The sequence below is a fragment of the Hyaena hyaena genome, unplaced genomic scaffold (assembly GCF_003009895.1).
Source record: "Hyaena hyaena isolate Hyena2069 unplaced genomic scaffold, ASM300989v1 scaffold_75, whole genome shotgun sequence".
Classification (NCBI taxonomy): Eukaryota; Metazoa; Chordata; class Mammalia; order Carnivora; family Hyaenidae; genus Hyaena; species Hyaena hyaena.
The window spans coordinates 1904719-1924773 of NW_024080707.1; the positions used below are offsets into that span (position 1 = coordinate 1904719).

A 20055-nucleotide genomic window follows, 5' to 3' on the forward strand; every position below is an offset into this window, starting at 1 on the left:
CTTTATAAATGTCCATTTTTAAAAAATCAAATCTGAAACATATCTTTCTCAAGAGTTTTCTTATAAAAATGAAACTGTTTTAATATTAAAACAAGTGACTGCAGGTACTTATGCTACATATCAAAGTATACCACAAAGTAAAAGAAGAAACAAAATAGTGATGTAAAATGCTTCCTACAGAGATCAAATTGATTTTAAAGTTCTATGATAAAAATGTTTGTCATAGAACTTTAAAATCAATTTCTTCATAACACATACATTAATATTACCAGTAAATCAAGTACTTATGGCAAATGGGTATACCAAAGAATTTGCTTTTAAATCTTGCAGAGTACAGGGGCGCCTGGGTGACTTGGTCAGTTATGCGTCTGACTCTTGGTTACAGCTCAGGTCATGTGAGAGTTCAAGCCCTGCACAGGGCTCTGCAGCTGGCAGTGCAGAGCGTGCTTGGGATTCTCTCCATCCTCTCTCTCGCTGCCCCTACCCCTACTCCACTCATGCTCTCTCTCTCTCAAAATAAATAAACTTAAAAAATTTTAAAAAGAAAATAAATATTGTGGCGTGCAAATGCACAAAGAACATGTCACATCCCTCTTATCTATAGACCAAAAATGATGATTTTGAAATTTTTTAAGGTTTCTTTTTTCTGAGAGAGAGAGAAAGAGAGCACGCACATGAGCAGGGAAGGGTCAGAGAGAGAGGGAGACACAGAATCCAAAACAGGCTCCAAGCTCCGAGCCGTCATCACAGAGCCCGATGTGGGGCTCAAACCCATGAACCATGAGATCATGACCTGAGCCGAAGTTGGACGCTTAACCAACTAAGCACCCAGGCACCCCCAAAAATGATGATTTTGAACTTTCAAATACCTGAGTAAGTAAATGGAAGCACCATAAAATAAGCTGCAGGCAATACAATGTATTTAAAAAACACTTTTAAAACACAATAGTTTAAATAAGATCATTTAATTAAATCCATCAGTCTTTTACTGAAGTGTGATTGTTTTCCAACTTGAAAACAGAAATCCAACTGAGTATTATAAAATGTGCATATCTGACCAAACTGTAAGGTTATAAAAATGTACTGTCAACAAAAAATGCTCAAATGTCAATTACTACTTTGTTAGAAGTACATGAACGTATACATGCATATTGCTGCAAAGCTTTGCTATAGCAACGGTTTTTAAAAACTAACTTGTTTTAGAGATTATTAGGAGACCTGGAGTGAGGGGATTACAGGTACCTTTTTTAAGGAGAAAGAAACTGGCTAAAAAGGCAAGGAGAAGCCAAGGACCACTGCCCTGTGCAACGTCTACCCTGATTGTCACAGAGAAGCATTAATTGGGAGGAATTATAAAGGGAGTGTCAGGTTTTACCCACTTTCAGCACCGACCTCTACGTCATCTCCTACTACACGACCCTAACAGATCCATCTCAAGGAAAAGACCTATCAAATAAAGTATGTACACAATGATGTAGAGAAAGAAAGAAAGAAAGGACATGCTTTCTTACTAATGCTAATGGGAATTTTAGTCCAAAAAGGTTACAGGAGACTAAAAACTTACAAATAAGTGGATTAACCCATAAATTGTATCACTAACCTTTTCCTCTTAACACACTCACCATACACACTTTTAGTCCAACTGTCTATGCCACAGTTCTTTTGCTTTCTGATTTTGTTCTCGATTCCATTTTTTCCACAGAGTTTAGATTTTAGAGTCCGCTCACAAGTCAGTTTTATTCTGATTTCACTTCTGTATTAAACCTTTTTAAAGTCAAAATGATCTACCTTAATAAGCTAACCATCTCTAAATACCCTGTCTCTAATTAATCTATGACTTCCCCATTACAGTGCTGCCACATAAAATGCTGGCCCTTAGATTCTGAAATTCCCTTAAGGACCAGCTAAAAGGGGCAAAACCAAAAACTTTCACTGACCTCGAGTTCTAGAACCCTGCAGCATTCCAGAAACACAATTAAACTCCTCTTTTCTGCAGGGTCCACCATCCTCAGAGCTTTCAGTCCTGCATCTGTAAAATAAACACATTTCTACCTGTAACATAAGCCACAGCAGTACTGCACTCATTTTTAATAGTAAACACTTTCTCATACAGGCATACCTTGGAGGGATGACAGGTCCAGTTCTAGACCACTGCTCTAAACCATCCCAACAAAAGGGGTCAAAATAATTTTTCTGGTTTCCCAATGCATAGAAAGGTTATGTTTATGCTACATGGTAGCCTATTAAATGTATGACGGCATCTTGTCTCAAGAAACAATGTACGTACTTTAACGAAAAAGTATTTTGCCAAAAAATGATTATCATCTGAGCTTTTAGCAAGTCATATTCATGGATCACTGTCACAGGTGTAATGAAAAATTATGAGAATTACCAAAATGTGACAGAGACACACAGTAAGCAAATGCTGTTGGGAAAATGGTGCCAATGGACTTGCCTGACACAAGACTGCCGCAAACCTTCAATGTGTAAAAACCACAGTATCTGTGAAGCACCATAAAACGAGGCATGCCTGTACTGTAATTTAATTTGGCATGGCTTCTAATTATTTCTTCCGATCAGAAGTATTGTCCCTAAGGTCAGAGACTGCTTTCTTCATGTCACTTCAAGACACTAATCACAGTCCTTTCCACAAAGTGCACGCTCAACAGGTATTTGATTAACTGATGAACCTCGTCATTCCCTAAGGATTCTGTAAATAGATAATCAACCTAAGTGTATGTTTAATTCCAGCTTTTGTCTGTATGATCTTAAGCAAGGTACATAACTTTCTGTCATCTGTAAGAGGAGGGGATTGTTATTAAAATGGCTCCTAAGTTCCTTCCAGGGCCATTAGTGTACCTCATTAGACAAAACCAGCCACCAAAAACAGCACTATCTCCATCTAGGTCATCATCATACTTTTTTCGGAAGCAAGGGATCAGCAGCCTTGTGGGCCCAATTACCACCAGTGGAGCCAGGATGGGGGGGTGGAGGAGAGAAAGTAAATGAAGGAGTAAAAGGAAACAAACATGAGCGATATCACTAAAATGCCACCAGGTGTCACAATTGTTATGGTGTCCTTTACTGTTCTCTGATAGAGTTTGGTATGCCCAGGAATCTTTTAAAAGAGCACCTACAGCCTTATGTGTGGGCATCTAAATTTCACCATGACACTCCTACTAGCATTTCTGGTCCCCTGCACACTTGTATTGACCTTCCTGAGTAGGGCATGCCTCCCACATAGAAATCTGCAAAGCATTCACTATTAGGTCTTATGCACTAAAATAATTGACTATTGGGGTCCCCAAAATTTCTACATGGAAAAGAGCAAGGGAAAGTAGAGATTTCATGTAATCACCTCTTCTGAAATTAATCCATGGACCAAAAAGAGCGATGTTATAAGCCAGTACTGTCCAGGAGAAGTAAAAAGCAATCCATATATGTATTTTTAAATATTTTAGTAGCCATATTAAAAAAAGTTAAATAGGTTAAGTTAATTTTAATAATGTATTTCATTTAGTTCAATATATCCAAAATAGTATCACTTGAACATGCCATCAACATAAAAATTATTCATGAACTATTTTACTTTCTTTGTACTAAATCTTTGAAAATGCGAGTGTAATTTATATTTACATCACATCTCAATTCAAACACTAAATTTTCATCAGAAATACTTCATCTATATTTAGATTTCATGTTTCACAGTTTAAAAAGCTGATGCATATGTGCAAGTTGTTTCCAAACATATTAAAGTTTTCCAGTAACTGAATCAAGTCCCAGTTTTAAGAATTTACCAGAATTTAAAATTCAGTTTATTATCACAGCCAGATTGCAGGTGCTGGACAGGGATACGAAACTGATGGCTACTATGTTAACGCAGTTACAGACAACCCTGTCTGTCACCCGGATTCCTCTAAACATGAACCAGATTAGATGTTACCTCTCCAACTAGCAAGTCCTTCTATGACACCCTCCAGATGTTCAAATTAATGCCAAGTATTCTCTGCCCCAATACTCATCCTTAAATTGTCAATACTTCAGTGATGATCACTTCTCAAGTAGCCCTTCCCAGAGACTGAACAATGCTTTTCGCTTAAAGAGAAAGGTACATCCCAATCCAGGAAAAGAACGGAGACACTGACATTCAGAGAAATGCCGTTCAGTTCCAAGGTAAAGGTGGAAACTCCTGACACCCGTTACTTCTTTGTCCAGGATGTTAGTCACCCCACAAAAGTTAGTCATTACGATGAGCCTCTCAGCAGCAGTCACTGCACGCGCTTCATCTTCCTCAAGTGCTCCCTCCTAGCCTCCCTCCACAACCTCCTTGATCTATCTTAACAGACTTTTAGAGCACACTCCAGGAGCCCCACTTTAATTCATTCTTAAAAGTACTTGTTATTGTTGACATACCAAAACATATGAATTATTCAATAAATGAATCTCGAACCAGCCTATTAATCGTTCATTGGTCTAGGTATCCAAGTTATCTTGAGAAAAGCTTTTTTTTTTTTTTTAAACATGCATGGGAAGCATCCCCTCCACTCTTCCCCAAAGGAACCAACTACAAACACTACAGGTTTCCCTCCCTGTGTCAAAGTTCAGTGTTCCTCCTGCAGCTGATTTAAAAGTTGATCTTCTAAAGGAGCTGGATTCCTAAGATAGTTCTATTTTGAGCCTTCTTCCTGTTCTGAAGCTAAAGTTGGAAGAGCTTAGGTGGTGATGTCATGAAAGAGAAACTGTTGACTTTTCCAGAGGGGTCTTCAGCAGCTCTGGCTGGGGCTGCTCATATGACAGAACCCGGCGCGGGGGGGGGGGGGGGGGGCTTTCATTTTTCATCTCTTTCCTTTCCCTTTCTTGTGAGTACCAGTTATTATTTAGCCAGCAAGAAAACGAATTCAAATAGGCGAGCAAAGATATTTAAGTGTTTTACTCAAAAATGAAGACTGAGGAGAAGGAAAGTGCCTCACTCTAGGGAATAGGCGTGACCACCTCCCCTCTTCATCCCTACCTTCCCAAGTACCTACCACAGGACTGCAGGCAGAAAGGGTAGGAGGGACAGCTGGGAAAAAGAACCAAGGGATTATAAACCTAGGAGGACTGGAGAGGAAAATGCTGGTGGGGATATTCGGGACTGAAAGGAGACCCTTGGGTCCCTTCTCTGCCACTGTTCTCTCCTCCCTTTTGGAATGGCTGGATTTGGGGCTGGGTGTGTCTTCTGCTTGGGAGGCGTGTTTGGCTCTGAAGAACCAAGAGGGGCCAGGGTGGGGCCCAAGGAAAGGGAGCCAGACACAGGCTGCTTTAGGCCAGATTCTGGGCTAAGCTCTTTGGGACAGAAGAAAAGGGGCTGTGGGGGGAGGGCAGACAATTCCGTTAGGCTACCTGGTGGGAACAAATAACAGCACCAACCGAAGGAGGTCATCTCTCTCAATCTAAACCCAGCACTTGGTTGGTGGGGTGCAGGTCCAGAGGAAAGAGAAATCTCAACACATCTGTAAACCACAACTTGCCTGGGTAGGGAGATGGATGTGCCCAGTGCAATCAGCAGGTGAAAGAAGCACTTTCTGGTCAATTCCGGGATAGGAGATTAGCTAAGAACTCGGGAACAGGCGATTCTTGGGTTTTTCAGCTCACCTCTCCTCCAAAGCGAGTTAGCACAGGTGTGGTCCTTCTCCAAAAAGGTGGCAGCTGGCATACGGGTAGCTGAGTGAGGGGAAGGATTCCTTGGCCCGGGAAGGCAGGGAGAAGCCGTGGGTTCAGCTGCGGCCAGGAGCAGGCGATCTCCGCCAAGTCCCTTCCCCCTTCTTGAAAACCGAACAGGACCGGCAGAAATTACAACAACGCACCCCCCTCCCCAATAACGTTTCTAATAAAAGAAACAGCCTCCATGCCTACTTAAAAAACTGCACGCTCTAGCTGATGGAAATAAACAGGTGAACCCGGAGTGAGGCGGGAAAAGGCTGAAGATGGGAGAAAGAACGTACCGAGAAATCGAGGCTTCGTCGCCCTCCCCGCACACCCCCTCCCCTCCAGCCCGGGAGAATCTGCGTGGCAGGTTGCAAGCTAAAAATGCCACACTGACAGACATCCCCCTCCCCGACCCGCGCCCATTCTCCCTCCTACCCTAGGGTCCAGCGTCCCGGCCTCGTGGTATACCAGCGCCCGGTCCCTGGACGCCGCGCGGGGCTCCCCCTCACCCCGGACCGCCACCGCCGCGGGGACTCCGTTCTTCCTCTCTCCTCCCTCCCTCCTCCTCCGCCTCCTCCTCGCAGACTCCTCCCGCCGGATCCTTCATGTAAACAACATCCAGGCTCTATTTACAGTCGCCGCCGGACGGCGAGGAACCCACGCCAGCACCCTGGAAGAAGGCGGGGGTGGGGGAAAAGCGAGTGCGCAACATTTACACACGCACCCCGCCCCGCCCCTCCGCGCCGCTCCCCTCCGAGGGGCTAAAGCGGGGCGTTGGGGGCCACCCGCGCCCTCACCCAAGCCGCGCCGCTCCAGGCACCCGAGGGAGGGCCGGAGAACCACCGCGGAAATGCCCAGGGGCGAGGCCGCCCGCCCCAAACCCCGCAGGAAAAACACACACGCCTCAACAACAACAAACCCAGCCCGGCAACACACGCTGCAAGTCCGGGAGGGAGTGCGGAGCCCAGGCCCGCCCCGCGTGCCACCGCCCCAGCGCCCGCTGCCTACCCCGCGGCGGCGAACTGCTTGCGGTCCGGGGAGGCGGCTGACGGCAGGCGCCCAGCGCCGGGCAGCGGCGCGCCCTCGGCCCCCGCCGCCACCCGGCCCGCCCTCGGCCCGCCCCCCGCGCGGGCGCCGAGTCGGCCGAGCCCCGCGGCTGCGTGTGCGTGTGCGCGCGCGCCGCGGCCAGCTTCGCCGGAACGGCTCTCGTCGCCCCCGCTGCTTCCCGCGTCCCCGGCTGGCTCCGGCGCGCCGCCACCCCGCGCCAGAAGCGCAGCGGCCGGCGCTTCACCGCGGCGCACCGGCGCGCACCCGGACGCAGACACTCGGCGGCACGAAGCCCCGCGCGGCGGCTCGCTGCCCGCCGGCGCCCGGTCCCGCGCGCGCCCGGCCGACCCCGCGCCCGGCCCGCCACCCCCCACGCCCACCTGCGCCCCCGGGGGTCCTGGGCCCCCCCTTCCTTTGTTCTTCCCGCTATTTGCATGAGGATTATCTAATGACGCAGCAAGGCTCGCCACAACGTGACCGTCGCCATTTTTCTGTTTTTATTCTATCTCAGCCATGTGATAGATTGGGGGGGAGGGTTTGGAAAAGGGAGAGAGACAGGTTTAAAAAAAAAAAAAAAAAACTTCCGGGTCTCATGACCGGGAAGGGAGAAAAACAAAAGGGAGACGAGACACAACTCCAGGGGAAGGATGTGTGTGTGTGTGTGTGTACGTGTGTGTGTACGCGCGCAGGCGCGCACCCTTCCCTCGTCTGCTCCAAGAAAGGAGGCTACCACACTGGACAGGGAGCATCCTCCCATCTAGGGAGCCCAGTGACCCCGTGGGTCCAGGTCGCACCCTCTAACTGTGGCGTCGCGCGTCGTGGTCCCACAATCGCTGCAAACGCTCGGCGAAGCTGTCAGCTTGGTCCCTTCTGGCCGCCTCCACTTGCTCTTCCACCCCGGAGCTCGCGCCCTCGCTCCGAGGCGGGTGTATGGTTCTGGGTTACGTTCGGAGAAGTCTCAGCATAAACGGAGGAATTAATAAAGTTTAAAGGCTATTGGATTTCTTGAGTTTTAAGACTGTTTGTCTCGATGCTGTTGTTTATGACAACCGCGTGGCAACGCCAGGCAGAATCTAGTATTGCTTGGAATCCTTTCCTTTCTCTACCCCCTTTTCTCTCCCCAAAGCCGGACACACCCTTGCGTGGTGTTCCTTGAGGGAGGGGGGAGTGGTGTCTATGTGGGGACGGATCATTCGTCATGGCTTGATTTAATTTCTAAGAAATTTTTAGTAAGTGTTTTTTCAGGGCCAGGGAGCATTGTTTAAGAAGACAGTTGCGTGCAGCAAGGTGGATTCGTGTTAACACTGATCGTATTCACATTTGGAGGGCGTGATAGACATGTCATTCTCTCCCAAGTCTCGTGTTCACGGTTGCTGGAAAAAACAAAGTATTTGGGAACTCTGCCACATTTGTCAGTGAGATATAATTTTTTTTTGTTTACTACTGTATTTCCTTTAGGCACTTTCACTTTTGTTTCTCTTGAGTTTCCTTTCTGGTTTCTCGTCTCAATTTCACAATTCAGTGCAGAAATGGACTTTAGAATCTACTAGAGTTCCTTGCCTCACAGGCGCAGAAACAAGGCCCCGAGCAGTGATGCAAGTTGTGCCAGGTCACACAATTAAGTAGGGCGGAGCTCAGACTGAGCCTTGCTCACCTGATAGCTCAGTTAGAGGGGTGGAGATGGAAGGTGGGGGATGGGCACGGAGTGGGGGGAGGTGCTTAGTGACGTCTGGTAGCCACTCTGCTCTGTAGAATTGATATCCTGGAAATTAAAGATGGAGAACACTTACCAGATCATTGCTTTCTTGGGACTGGTGTGAACTGATTGCTTCTTCAAAACCCCCTTTCTTGTGTTTTGACTCAACTACATGTGTTAATTCAGATTCCACTTCACTCTTCCCTGGGAGATTTGGTCATCTCCCTGAATAACCTTACAGAATAGTTATGAATTGTATTTATTAGAATGGCAGCGTAGATCACTGCGCCTTTTGTCCACCCACTATATCCTTTTAATGTTTATTTCATGGTGCCCTTCACACTAAAGCTTACAGTTGATGTATCTCCCTGAACTGAAGTGTAAGCTTTGAGGGCCAGGGCCATGCCATGTTCATTTTATATCTCCCATGGTTAACACCCTGCCTGGCAATGAATAAGTAAATTAAGGCCTGATGAGGATTTTTCCCCCAGTAATTCCATCCTAACCATCTCTAGAAAAGTCCTCCTATGTTTCTGGTGAAGACAGAACACTGAAGATGCTTTTTGATTCTTACACCTTCACAGACCATCATTGAAAGACTTGTTATTTACAGAGCGAAGCAAAACATAATTTGTTTCCTCAATTTTTTTAAACCAATGCTTTCAATCCTCTTTTTATCATGTTTGGTTCCTCTTCTTCAGATTCCTTCTAATTCATACAATTGGTTATGCCAATGCTTGCCTTTTGACTTTTGCTTTCACAGACTCCAAAAGGTTGGTAAAGTTAAAAGTGTGATTTAACCCTGCTCAGTAATGGGTTAAATCAAATGGCTGAATCCAGTGGCCAGAGGCCGCATTCTTATTGCGACTGATTCTTCCTGGAACACAGTAAGGAGGCTGGCAGTTGAGCAATATGAAGAGGGCGGCTGAAAAGATCTCAGCATAGACAAAGAATGCACATTTGTAGCTTTAAATGACTGGAGAATAATGGATATATGCAATCATTGAAAGCTCAGAGGAGAATCTTGATTGTCACAGATGAGTTCATACACGTGCAGACCAATGAGGTTCCATCCCATGACTGAACGTACACTACAAGTATTCCTTTTGATGGGGCAAATGAAGTTGGTATTACTGATGGTAACATCTAAAGCCCATATGTTTCATCCCTGATAATAACAGTGTGATAATCATTTTAAGTGTAACAATATTACCTTCCAGCAAGGTGGAGATGGACTCTAATTATATGTAAAGTCACATGCTCCCTTAGTACAAAGCTGAACAGAGAAAAAAGAACATAGATCAAAAATATAAGAAATACCTCCATATTTCTTCCAGACATGTATATTCACACGTCATTACAAAGATCAAACTTTAGTCCTCTGGGGAACTATTTGGTTGCTGATTAAAGTAGAGGTTTTATAGGCACTCTAACAATATATTCTTCATCTCTCCAATATACTCTTTAAAAGATGACAATTCCTGGGTGGCTCAGTCAGTTAAGCATCCAACTTCAGCTCAGGTCATGAGTGAATTCAAGCCCCATGTCGTCAGGCTCTGTGCTAACAGCTCAGAGCCTGGAGCCTGCTTCAGATTCTGTGTCTCCCTCTCTCTCTCTCTCTCTCTCTGTCTTTCTCTCAAAAATAACTAACTAACTAACTAAATAAATAAATAAATAAAATGACAATTCCTGGCATGCAGACTATTCCTGGATTTTGGACTCAAGAGTTCTGATCTCAGCTCTGCCTATTATTAGCTGTGTCATCCTGAGCAAATTTCTCATCTGTTTCTGTTTCTTTACTCATAAAATGATCATAATGTCACCTAGCTCAAAGAGAAGCTTGTAGGGTTGAAATTTAATCAGAATTTAATAAAATATATGTAAAGTCCCCACTCTGGCCTGATGCTTAAAACATAATCTTCAATAACAGGTAGCTGTAATAATTTTTTAAATTGTATTTTTATTTAGCCCATGTACTACATAGAATTACTCTTTTCCTTTTGGCTTCCTGCTCTTGAAAATTCAACAAACCAGGGGCACCTGGGTGGCTCAGTTGGTTAAGTGTCGTATTCTTGACTTCATCTCAGGTCATAATCTCAGGCTTGTGAGATAGAGCCCTCATCGGGCTCTGTGCTGGGAGTAGAGCCTGCTTGAGATTCTCTTTCATTCTCTTTCTGCCCCTCTTCCCTTAAAAAAATTCTATCCAAACTTCATATTAATGAAAGTTCTTTGACTGTAAAGATAAATATGTCCTGCCCTCAAGAAGTTCGCCCTTCAGCCTTTGAAAAATACATACAGGGGCGCCTGGGTGGCTTAGTCGGTTAAGCATCCGACTTTCGCTTAGGTCATGATCTCGCGGTTCGTGGGTTCGGGCCCCGCGGTTCGTGGGTTCGGGCCCCGCGTCGGGCTCTGTGCTGACTGCCAGCTCAGAGCCTGGAGCCAATTTCAGAGTCTGTGTCTCCCTCTCTCTCCGACCCTCCCCTGCTCACGCTGTCTCTCTCTCTCTCCTAGAAATAAATAAAAAAAAAAAAGAAAGAAAAATACATACAGAAGTTAAGTGTGATGATACTGATAGACCAACGACAAACCGCTTGATTTTGTAGTACTTTATGATGGTCTAACTGAGAAGCATGTACATAAGATCTGGCTTCACAAATACCCAAACAATGATAAAGCTTATAAAAACAGGAAAACACTAAAACACACACACACACAAACAACAGCAAAAAAAGCCCCAAACCCTCACATTTTCACATACATGAGGAAGGTAGGAACCACCTTGTCCACAAAAGGAGTTGAGGCCACCTCACTGGAATAAGTCACAGCTGCTCCTGCTGATAAGATCAGCAAGCAGAGTACTGCAGCCAGACTTTCTCAAATCAGAGGATTCTACAGCTTTTGAAATGGTGTTCTTGTCCACTATAAGAGGCAGGATTCTTCTCATTTGTGTGAAAACTATGCCAGATTGTACGTTTGAAATAACGTTGGAGACGTGTAGTTAATAGAAAGCACTTCTGGTTATTAATTAATTAGACCACTTTAATCAGGAACTATTTTCTGAGAAATTTATTCCCAGCCTTGGGTCAGGTGCTAAAGAAACAAAGATGATGAAGATATAGACTTTGCCCTTAATGAACTCATTCACAAATGTTTATGGATTACCTACTGGGGATGCAATGGTGAAAAAGACATTGAGCTTCCTAGCATGAGATTGATACATATATGTTATCTTTATGGCTCTCTTAAGAAGTATTTGTTTCACACAGGGTTTGGCCAAGGCAAAAAATATATATCCCCCACCCCCAGAATAGTCTTTGTTCCTTGAAACAACTAGTAACTCTTGAACAAGAAAAGTTTGGTCTGTACAGACTGAGTGAACCTTGGAATTTCACCAGCAGAATTGCGAAGTATGGTTAAATTCAATTCTCCTGGAGTCGAGGCTATTTAAATAGCTTTCTGGTCTCTCAGTTCCTGAATTTCTGATCTCTGTTGTGTTATCCAAAGGTTGATTCTAAGATGCAAATCTGATTTTATTTCTCCCCTGCTTGAAAACTTTCATGGCTCTCCATTATCTGCCAAGCATGGGACACAAGACCCTTTGTGATCTCGCTTTACCAAACCTTCTCACCTCATCCTCCATAACACCCACCTGTGATTGTTGCCAGATTTAGTAAATAAAACAGGATGCCCAGTTAAATTTAAATTTCAAATAAACAACAATTTTGGGATATAAATGTGTCCCAAATATTACATGGGACATACACTAAAATGCTTTCATTGTTTATCTGAAATCCAAATTTAAATAAGCATCCTGTATTTTATCTGGCAACTCTACTCTTGCCAGTCTGATTGATTAACTTGCCATTCCACACTAGTCTCATCATGCCTTTGTAAGTGCCTGATAACCACTCCATTCAGCCCCTTATCCACTTGGTATGTTTCCATTTCTCTTCTAAAGCCAGGCATGGAGTTCTGGAACCCTGCATGTGTGAGCATGAAATCCAGTGTGCTGGGGGTGGGCCTGGCTATCTGTGTGCTTTGTTTAATATCTGGGCTTCTGCCCCAGTTCATGTTCATCCCTCCCCTTCTCCCTCCTGGAACTGGAGTTCTGCCCTGAACCCGAGTTAACTTGGCTGGGACCCACACAGTTTTTCACCCTTGCCAGCTTTCTCCCTGAGGCTTGTGGGGCTAGATCCTTTCTCCCAGCTGCTGGCTGGGCTCCTGACCTCAACTGGATGGATTATTGAAAATTACTTCTGATGCTGCCACCTTCCTGTATTACCTACTACAAAGGATGACAGAATAATTCATATGAGATTAAGTTTGTGAGTGGGGTTTGCAGAGTATAAAGGCTCTATGGTGGTAATATAGTTTTCAGAAACTATTTCAAGCTCTGCACCTGGTCCTGTGTATAAAAGCTCCTCCTTAAGATGCTCTGGATTTCCCTTGTTTCTGCTCATGCCTAGTGATATATGATGCTGAAAATGATGTGAACATCTTCTAAATGTCCTCTATCTATAGCCAGCATTCAACCACACTGGCTATTTCATTATGAATGGATCTAGACTAGTGGCTTTAATTTTTAAAATTTTAATTTTATGATCCAAGACACACCTCTTTGGAACTTCAACCAGAGTGTCACAAACCATGTCATACCCTATGTGTAATGAGCTCTGATATTTTCTATTCCATGTCACCTTTTAAAAATTGGTCAACCCAGGGGCACCTGAGTGGCTCAGTCAGTTAAGCGCTGACTTCAGCTCAGGTCATGACCTCATGGTTTGTGAATTCGAGCCCTGAGTTGGGCTCTGTGCTGACAGCTTGGAGCCTGCAGCCTGCTTCACTCACGCCTCCTCTGCCACTCATGCTCTGTCCCTCTCTTTCTCTCTGTCTCAAAAATGAACATTACAAATTTTTTTTTAAATTGGTCAACCCACCAAATTAATTTCATAACCCACGAATGGATTGCAACTTGCATTTTGCTAAATACTGATCTGCACTATCCATTGAGATTTCCTGTATTAACCTACTGGCTGGGACAATTGTCAAAAAGTCTACCTCATTTGGTGCTATCTCTGGTAGGAACCACCTTGTCCACAAAAGGAGTTGAGGCCACCTCACTGGAATAAGTCACAGCTGCTCCTGCTGATAAGATCAGCAAGCAGAGTAATGCAGCCAGACTTTCTCAACTGCCTGAGGTCAGTATCTATAACTCCGGCGAGGCCATTTATAGAGAGGGGTAGCTGCAAAATCGTCACAAATGGCAACTACATTTATCTTAGAACAGAGAGGTATTGTCTGGGGGCAATTCTTCCTCAGGTTTTTAAGGTTATTTCTGGTTGATTTAAAGAGACTTTTAGGTTTCTGAGGTTTCACATTAATTTCAGATCTAAAACAGAAATGCAAACTCACTCGCTCACTGCTATGATTTTGCTTCTCCCTCCTCTCACAAAATGGTGAGCAGGTTAATCTGATATTTAGACTGATTTAAGAAACTGGGCAACAGTAGATTCCAAAGAAAATTGGGAAAATATATAGAAAGAAAGTATGGCTCAAATGGAATGGAAAGACTAATTAGGAGACTAATTATCTAAGGAATTCAACCCAGCTGCTAGAATTCAGGAATTTCTCCCTCTACACCTTACCTTCTTCTTTTACTCAGAGCTGCTTCATTCATTTTTCTTTACGGTAGCATTTTAGTTTAGTTTGTTTTGTTGGTCTTGAAAAAATCAGTTTCAGATCAACGATGGCGCAAAAGCTGGAATGGGGAGAATTTAAGACGGAACAGGAGAGGAGGAATTAGAGGCAGCTAGTACAGTATAGGCAATTGTTTGGCTATGAGAGCTTACAAAGAAATAAGATGGTAACCAAATGATGTAAACATAATCAAGGGGAGACTTTTCTTTGCTTGTCTTTAATGTGACTGAAATGATTCTCTTGTATACCAGTGGAGATGATGCAGTAGAGGAAAAGTTCATGATGCAGGGTAGAATGAGAGGATTGGCTGGCTGGCTGTTCCTGATCTACGAGAGGGTGGAATCTAGTGCACCCGCGGATGCCTGTACATAAGACCCACAGGAAGTAAGGCAGGGCCTAAGACATGCGGCTGTGGTAAGAACAAGTGGAAGTTGTCTTCTGATTCTTCAGTTTTCTCAGTAAGGAAAGAAGCACAGTCAACAGCTGAGAGTCAGCATGGAGGAGAAGAGAGAAAACAACGGTCCTTTAACGGAAAGCGAAGGTAGCCATGGAGAATGTAGGAAAGTAAATGGATGAGGGGGAAGTGGGATGTTAGCTGGCGAAGAGCAAGGGCCTTCTTAAGTTCCTGGTGACAAGTTTAAAGTGAGACCAGTAGAGGCGGACAGTTGGACTTGAACAGTGTTGTGATTTTGCTAACCAGTATGAGAGGTTCATATGATCAAGGAAGTCGAGGGAATGATTATATTTACCAACTCTGAATTTTAAGCTGAGCAAAGAGAGAATAGAAGGCCTCAAGGGGCAAATACCCTGTAAAAACCAACAAAATGAAACAAAACAAAACAAAAACCACAAGGTGCCTAAGATGCACCTCCTGGTCTTTGCAAGACTGGCTCCCTCTTGTGGTTCAATCATGTTCTAATATCATCCTTTTTTAAAACTTTTTTTCCATTTATTTATTTTTGAGGGACAGAGAGAGGCAGAGCACAAGCAGGGGAGCAGAGAGAGAATGGGACACAGAATCTGAAGCAGGTTCCAGGCTCTGAGCAGTCAGCACAGAGCCCGATGCGGAGCTCAAACCCCCAAACTATGAGATCATGACCTGAGACAAAGTTGGATACTTAACCAACTGAGCCACCCAGGTGCCCCTAATATCACCTTTTCACTCTTCTGAGTACTTAAGGTGTTTTCTTTTTACTTTCCCGTCTCCCTCTCTCCTCTCCCCCTCCCCTCCTTTATTTCAGACTACTAGAACATAAGTCCCAGAGAGCAAGGACCTTGTCCATATTGTTCACCATTTTATAGACACAGCACTTAATTTGAACAGGAAAACCCAAAAGGTATTTGATAGAGGAAAGATGAAGGACTGGGGTATGATTTTAAGATGTCCACCATCCTGATCGTACCATTCTACATGTGCTCCTTTTTGTCAGTTTTCACCTTCCAACCTTCCTCCAAGAGAAAGAAAAGCCCTCCACCAGCATTAGAGCTGTTTGCAAAATTACCCATTTCAAGATTTCCACGTGGTCTTCAGAGGGTGAAGAAAGGAAAGTTCAAGGACAGTTTTACCAGTTATACAGGCACCAACTATCTCAAAAGTGAGCCAAAAAGGGTGCTATGAAATCATAATAACTTTGTTTTGTTTTGTTTAAAACCTCTATATAGAGGTTAACTTTAGATACCATAAAATTCACCCATTTGAAGTGTAAACTTCATTGAATTTTAGTGTTTATACAATTATACAGCCATCAGCACAATTCACTTTTAGAGCACTTTCGTCACCACAATAAGTCACCTTGAGCTAGTTTGCAATCCATCTGCCTTTTCTAAAATTTTCATGTAAATGGAATCATACAGTATGTTGTCTTTTGTGTCTGCCCCCTTCCATTTAGTGTAATGCTTTTGTTGTGAATAATATTCCATTCTTTAGATATACAATATTTCATCTCTCAATTTGCCAGTTGATAAACACGGTTTCCAGTTTGGAGGCTATGATGAATAATACTGCAGTGAATATTTGTATGAGTCTATGTGTGGACATACATTTCCATTTCTTTTCGGTAGATACCTAGGAGCTGAGTTGCTAAGTCAATCGATAAGTCTATGTTTAGCTTTTTAAAAAGTGCCAAAGTTCTCAAAGTGGCATTTATATTCCCACTAGCAATGGATGTGTTTCTCTATAGCCTCACAAATGCTTGATCAGTCTTTTTTGTTTCAGCCATTCTAGTAGGTGCGTAGTGACATCTCATTGTGTTTTTATCTTTCATTTCTCTGATGACTAATGATATTAAACGTCTTTTCATGTGCTTACCTGCCATTTCTTTGGTGAGTGATTATTCAAATATTTAGCTCTTTTGTTATTAGATTGCTTGTCTTCTTGTTGCTGAATTGTAAAAGTTCTTTATATATTCTCGATTCAAGTCCTTTTTCAGACCTTTATTTTGCAAATATTTTCATTCTCTTAATTGCGTCTTTTGAAGAGCAAAACTTTAGATAAAGTCCAATGTGTCGACTTTGTCTTTGATTGTTCTTACCTTTTGTGTTATATTTATAAAGAACTCTGCCTAATTCAAGGCTGCAAAGATTTTATACTGTGTTTTCTTTTAAGTTGTTATGTATGATGTACGGTAAAGGATTGAGTTTCATTTTTTTAGCAGATACTTATTCAATTGCTCCAACACCTGTTTTGAAAGAACTATCCTTTCCCCCATTTAATTACTTGGCATCTTTCTCAAAAATCAATTGACCCTATAAGTGAAGGTCTGTTCCTGGACTCCGTTCCCTTCCATCTGTCTAAATGTCTACTGTTTCTTGATTATCATAGCTTTGTGGTAAGTTTCAAAACCAAGTAATGTCCTCTGACTTTTTCTTTCTTTTTCAAAATTGTCTTACTATTCCAGGTTCTTTGCACTTCCATATAAATTCTAGAAACAGCTTTTCAGCTTCCACCAAAAAAAAAAAAAAAAAGAAGAAGAAGAAGAAAAATGCCTGAGATATTGATGAGTGTTACATTAAATTTATACATCAGTTTGGGAAAATTGCCATCTTACCAATCCCGAATTTTCTAACCCATGGATGTTTTATCTCTCTCCATTTTTGTAAATTCTCTTTATTTTTTTTAATGTTTATTTACTCTGAGAGAGAGAAAAAGCCAGTGCACGTGCGAGTAGGGAAAGAGCAGAGAAAGAGAGAGAGAAAGTATCCCAAGTAGGCTCCACTCTGTCAGCCTAAAGCCCCACCCAGGACTCAGACTTGCTAGCAGAGAGATCATGACTTGAGCTGAAATCAAGAGACAGATACAGGGGCACCTGGGTGGCTCAATTGGTTAAGTATCTGACTTTGGCTTCAGGTCATGATCTTATGATTTGTGAGTTCAACCCCTGCATTGGGCTCTGTACTGATAGATTGGAGTCTGCGTTGGGTTCTGTGTTTCCTTCTCTCTGCCCCTCCCCTGCTTGTACTCTTTCAAAAATAAGTAAACATTAAAAAAAAAAGTTTTTGCTTTTAAAAAGAGTCAATCACCTGAGCCACCCAGGTGCCCCTCTAAGTCCTCTTTAATTTCACTCAGCAGTATTGTGTAGTTTTCAGTGTAGAGATTTGTGCTTCTCTTATTAAATTTATTTCTAGAGGTGCCTGGGTGGCTCAGTCAGTTAAGCGTCAGGCTTTGGCTCAGTTCATGATCTTAAGGCTGGTGAGTTTGAGTCCCATGTAGGGCCCTGTGCTGACAGCTCAGAGCCTCGAGCCTGCTTCGGATTCTGTCTCCCTCTCTCTCTCTGCCTCACCCACTGCTTGTACTCTGTCTCTAAAAATGAATACATGTTAAAAAATTTTTTAATAAAAAGTAAATTTATTTCTGGGCACTGTATTCCATTAATGCTACTATGAGTGGAATTAATTTTAAAATTGCTTATTGATAGTTTATAGAAATATAATTGGTCTTTGTATATTGATCTTGTATTCTATAATCTTGTTAAACACATTTTTTGGCTTCTTTGCAATGAAAATATTTTTTAGCCAATTTGAATTATAATAGACAAAATTGTAATTTGTTCTATTACTTAATATTAACTAGATGATATTAATTAATTAATTAAAATGAACTTTCATTCTTAAAATGTACAATGTGATGATTTGATATACATTATGGAAGAATTCCCACCAATGAATTAACTAACACACTCCTCACTTTTCATTAATATACCATTCTTTCTATTTTGGTAAGAATACTTAAATTTTACTGTCTTAGCAATTTCTTTTTTTTAATTAATTTAAAGAGAGAGAGCAGGGGGAGGGGCAGAGAGCAAGGAGAGAGAGAATCCTAAGTCAATTCCGCACTATCAGCAAGCTGGACACAGGCCTCCATCTCACAAATGTGAGATCAGGACCTGAGCCCAAATCTAGAGTCAGATGCTTAGCCGACTGGGCCACCCAGGCACCCCTGCATATTTCAATTATTATACAATATAGTATTTTCAACAATAGTTACCATTCTATAAATTAAATTCTCAGACCTTATTCATCTTATGACTGAAAGTTTGCATCATTTTACCAGCATCTCCCTAATTTCCCCCAACATCTAGCCCCTGGAACTATTGGTCTACTTCCTGTTTAAATGTTTTTTTAATTCCAGATATAAATGATACCATGCAGTATTTGTCTTTCCCTTGGGGTTTCTTTCACGTACCTTAATGCCCTCCAGGTTCATCCATGTTATCACAAGGCAGGACTTCCTTCCTTTTTAAGGATAAATAATATTCCTGTGTGTGTGTGTGTGTGTGTGTGACATTTTCTTTACCCAGTCATCATTGACAAACATGTTGTGTCTATGTCTTGGCTATTGTGAGTACTGCTGCAATGAACATGGGATTAGAAATCGTTCATTGAAATAGTGGTGGTGTTTACTTTTGATACGGTGGTTCTATTTTTAATTTCTTGAGGAAACTCCCTACTATTTCCCATAGTAGCTATCCCAGTTTACATCCCCACCAACACTGTTCAACGGTTCTCTCTGTAATTTTTTTATGTACGTAATCATGTTGTCTGAGAATCACAATAGCTTTTAAACTCTTTGCTCACTGCATCTCAGTTAATCCTCTCACTCTCTCTAACACCCAATTCCATAGCCCTAAACTAGCCTTATTCTTGATAATGTCAAACACTATGAGGGTAGAGTAGAGTATCCTTAAATTCTTCCTAAAGTCTGGAATGTTTCATTAACAGTTGTGTTGACATTCATCTGTGGTTATCTTCCACATTCATCCTTTGTAGAAAGATAAACTTGTCATAAGAACTAAGTGCTTGTGTTCATGAATCTAGGACTCTTTTCTGCTTTGCTCCCATGACATTCCTATATCTTTGTTGTAACTGTTGACCAAGAATCCCATGGGTGTCCCTACTCTTCTTTTGAGGTATGATAATACATTTAACCTGAGTAAAGTAAAACCCTTGCCAGGAAGTCTTCTATCTCTAGTGATGCTGTTTTTGTCTGTCCTGGCCTATTACTTTTCTTAAAACCTTATTTATTTATTTTGAGAGAGAAAGAGAGAGAGAGAAAGTGAGGGAGGGCCAGAGAGAGAAGGAGAGAGAGAGAGAATCCCAAGCAGTTTCTGCCTATCAGTGCAGAGCCCAACACAGAGCTCGAACTCATGAACTGTGAGATCATGTCCTGATCCTAAACCAAGAGTCGATGCTTAACCGACTGAGCCACCCAGGAGCCCCTATTATTTTGTAGCAACTTGGAAAGGGCATTCTTATTTTTAATTTCCAAATGCTGTGTGTGTGCATGTGTGTGAGTGCACGCAAAAGGGTGGGAACCGAATCCTAGTGGTAGCACTTGGTTGTCATCCATTACTCAAGTCACACTTTCAGTCATCTAAACTCTGTATAATTCTTTTACATGTATCACTATTAAATCATTTTGCCTCCAACTG

The 20055-nt window shown here is 42.6% G+C and overlaps 1 long non-coding RNA gene across 2 annotated transcripts; it reads right to left on the reverse strand.

Moving 5' to 3' along the window:
- Positions 1-785: 785 nt before the first annotated feature.
- On the reverse strand, positions 786-7225 carry LOC120232596. Of its 2 annotated transcripts, none has more exons than XR_005528602.1 (5): positions 7116-7225; positions 6124-6358; positions 5635-5804; positions 1938-2029; positions 786-1764 (listed from the first exon to the last, which is right to left on the reverse strand). It is a non-coding gene; the product is annotated as an uncharacterized LOC120232596 (long non-coding RNA). The 2 variants fall into 2 exon arrangements; XR_005528601.1 differs by lacking the exon at positions 7116-7225 and adding an exon at positions 6697-6766.
- Positions 7226-20055: the final 12830 nt, after the last annotated feature.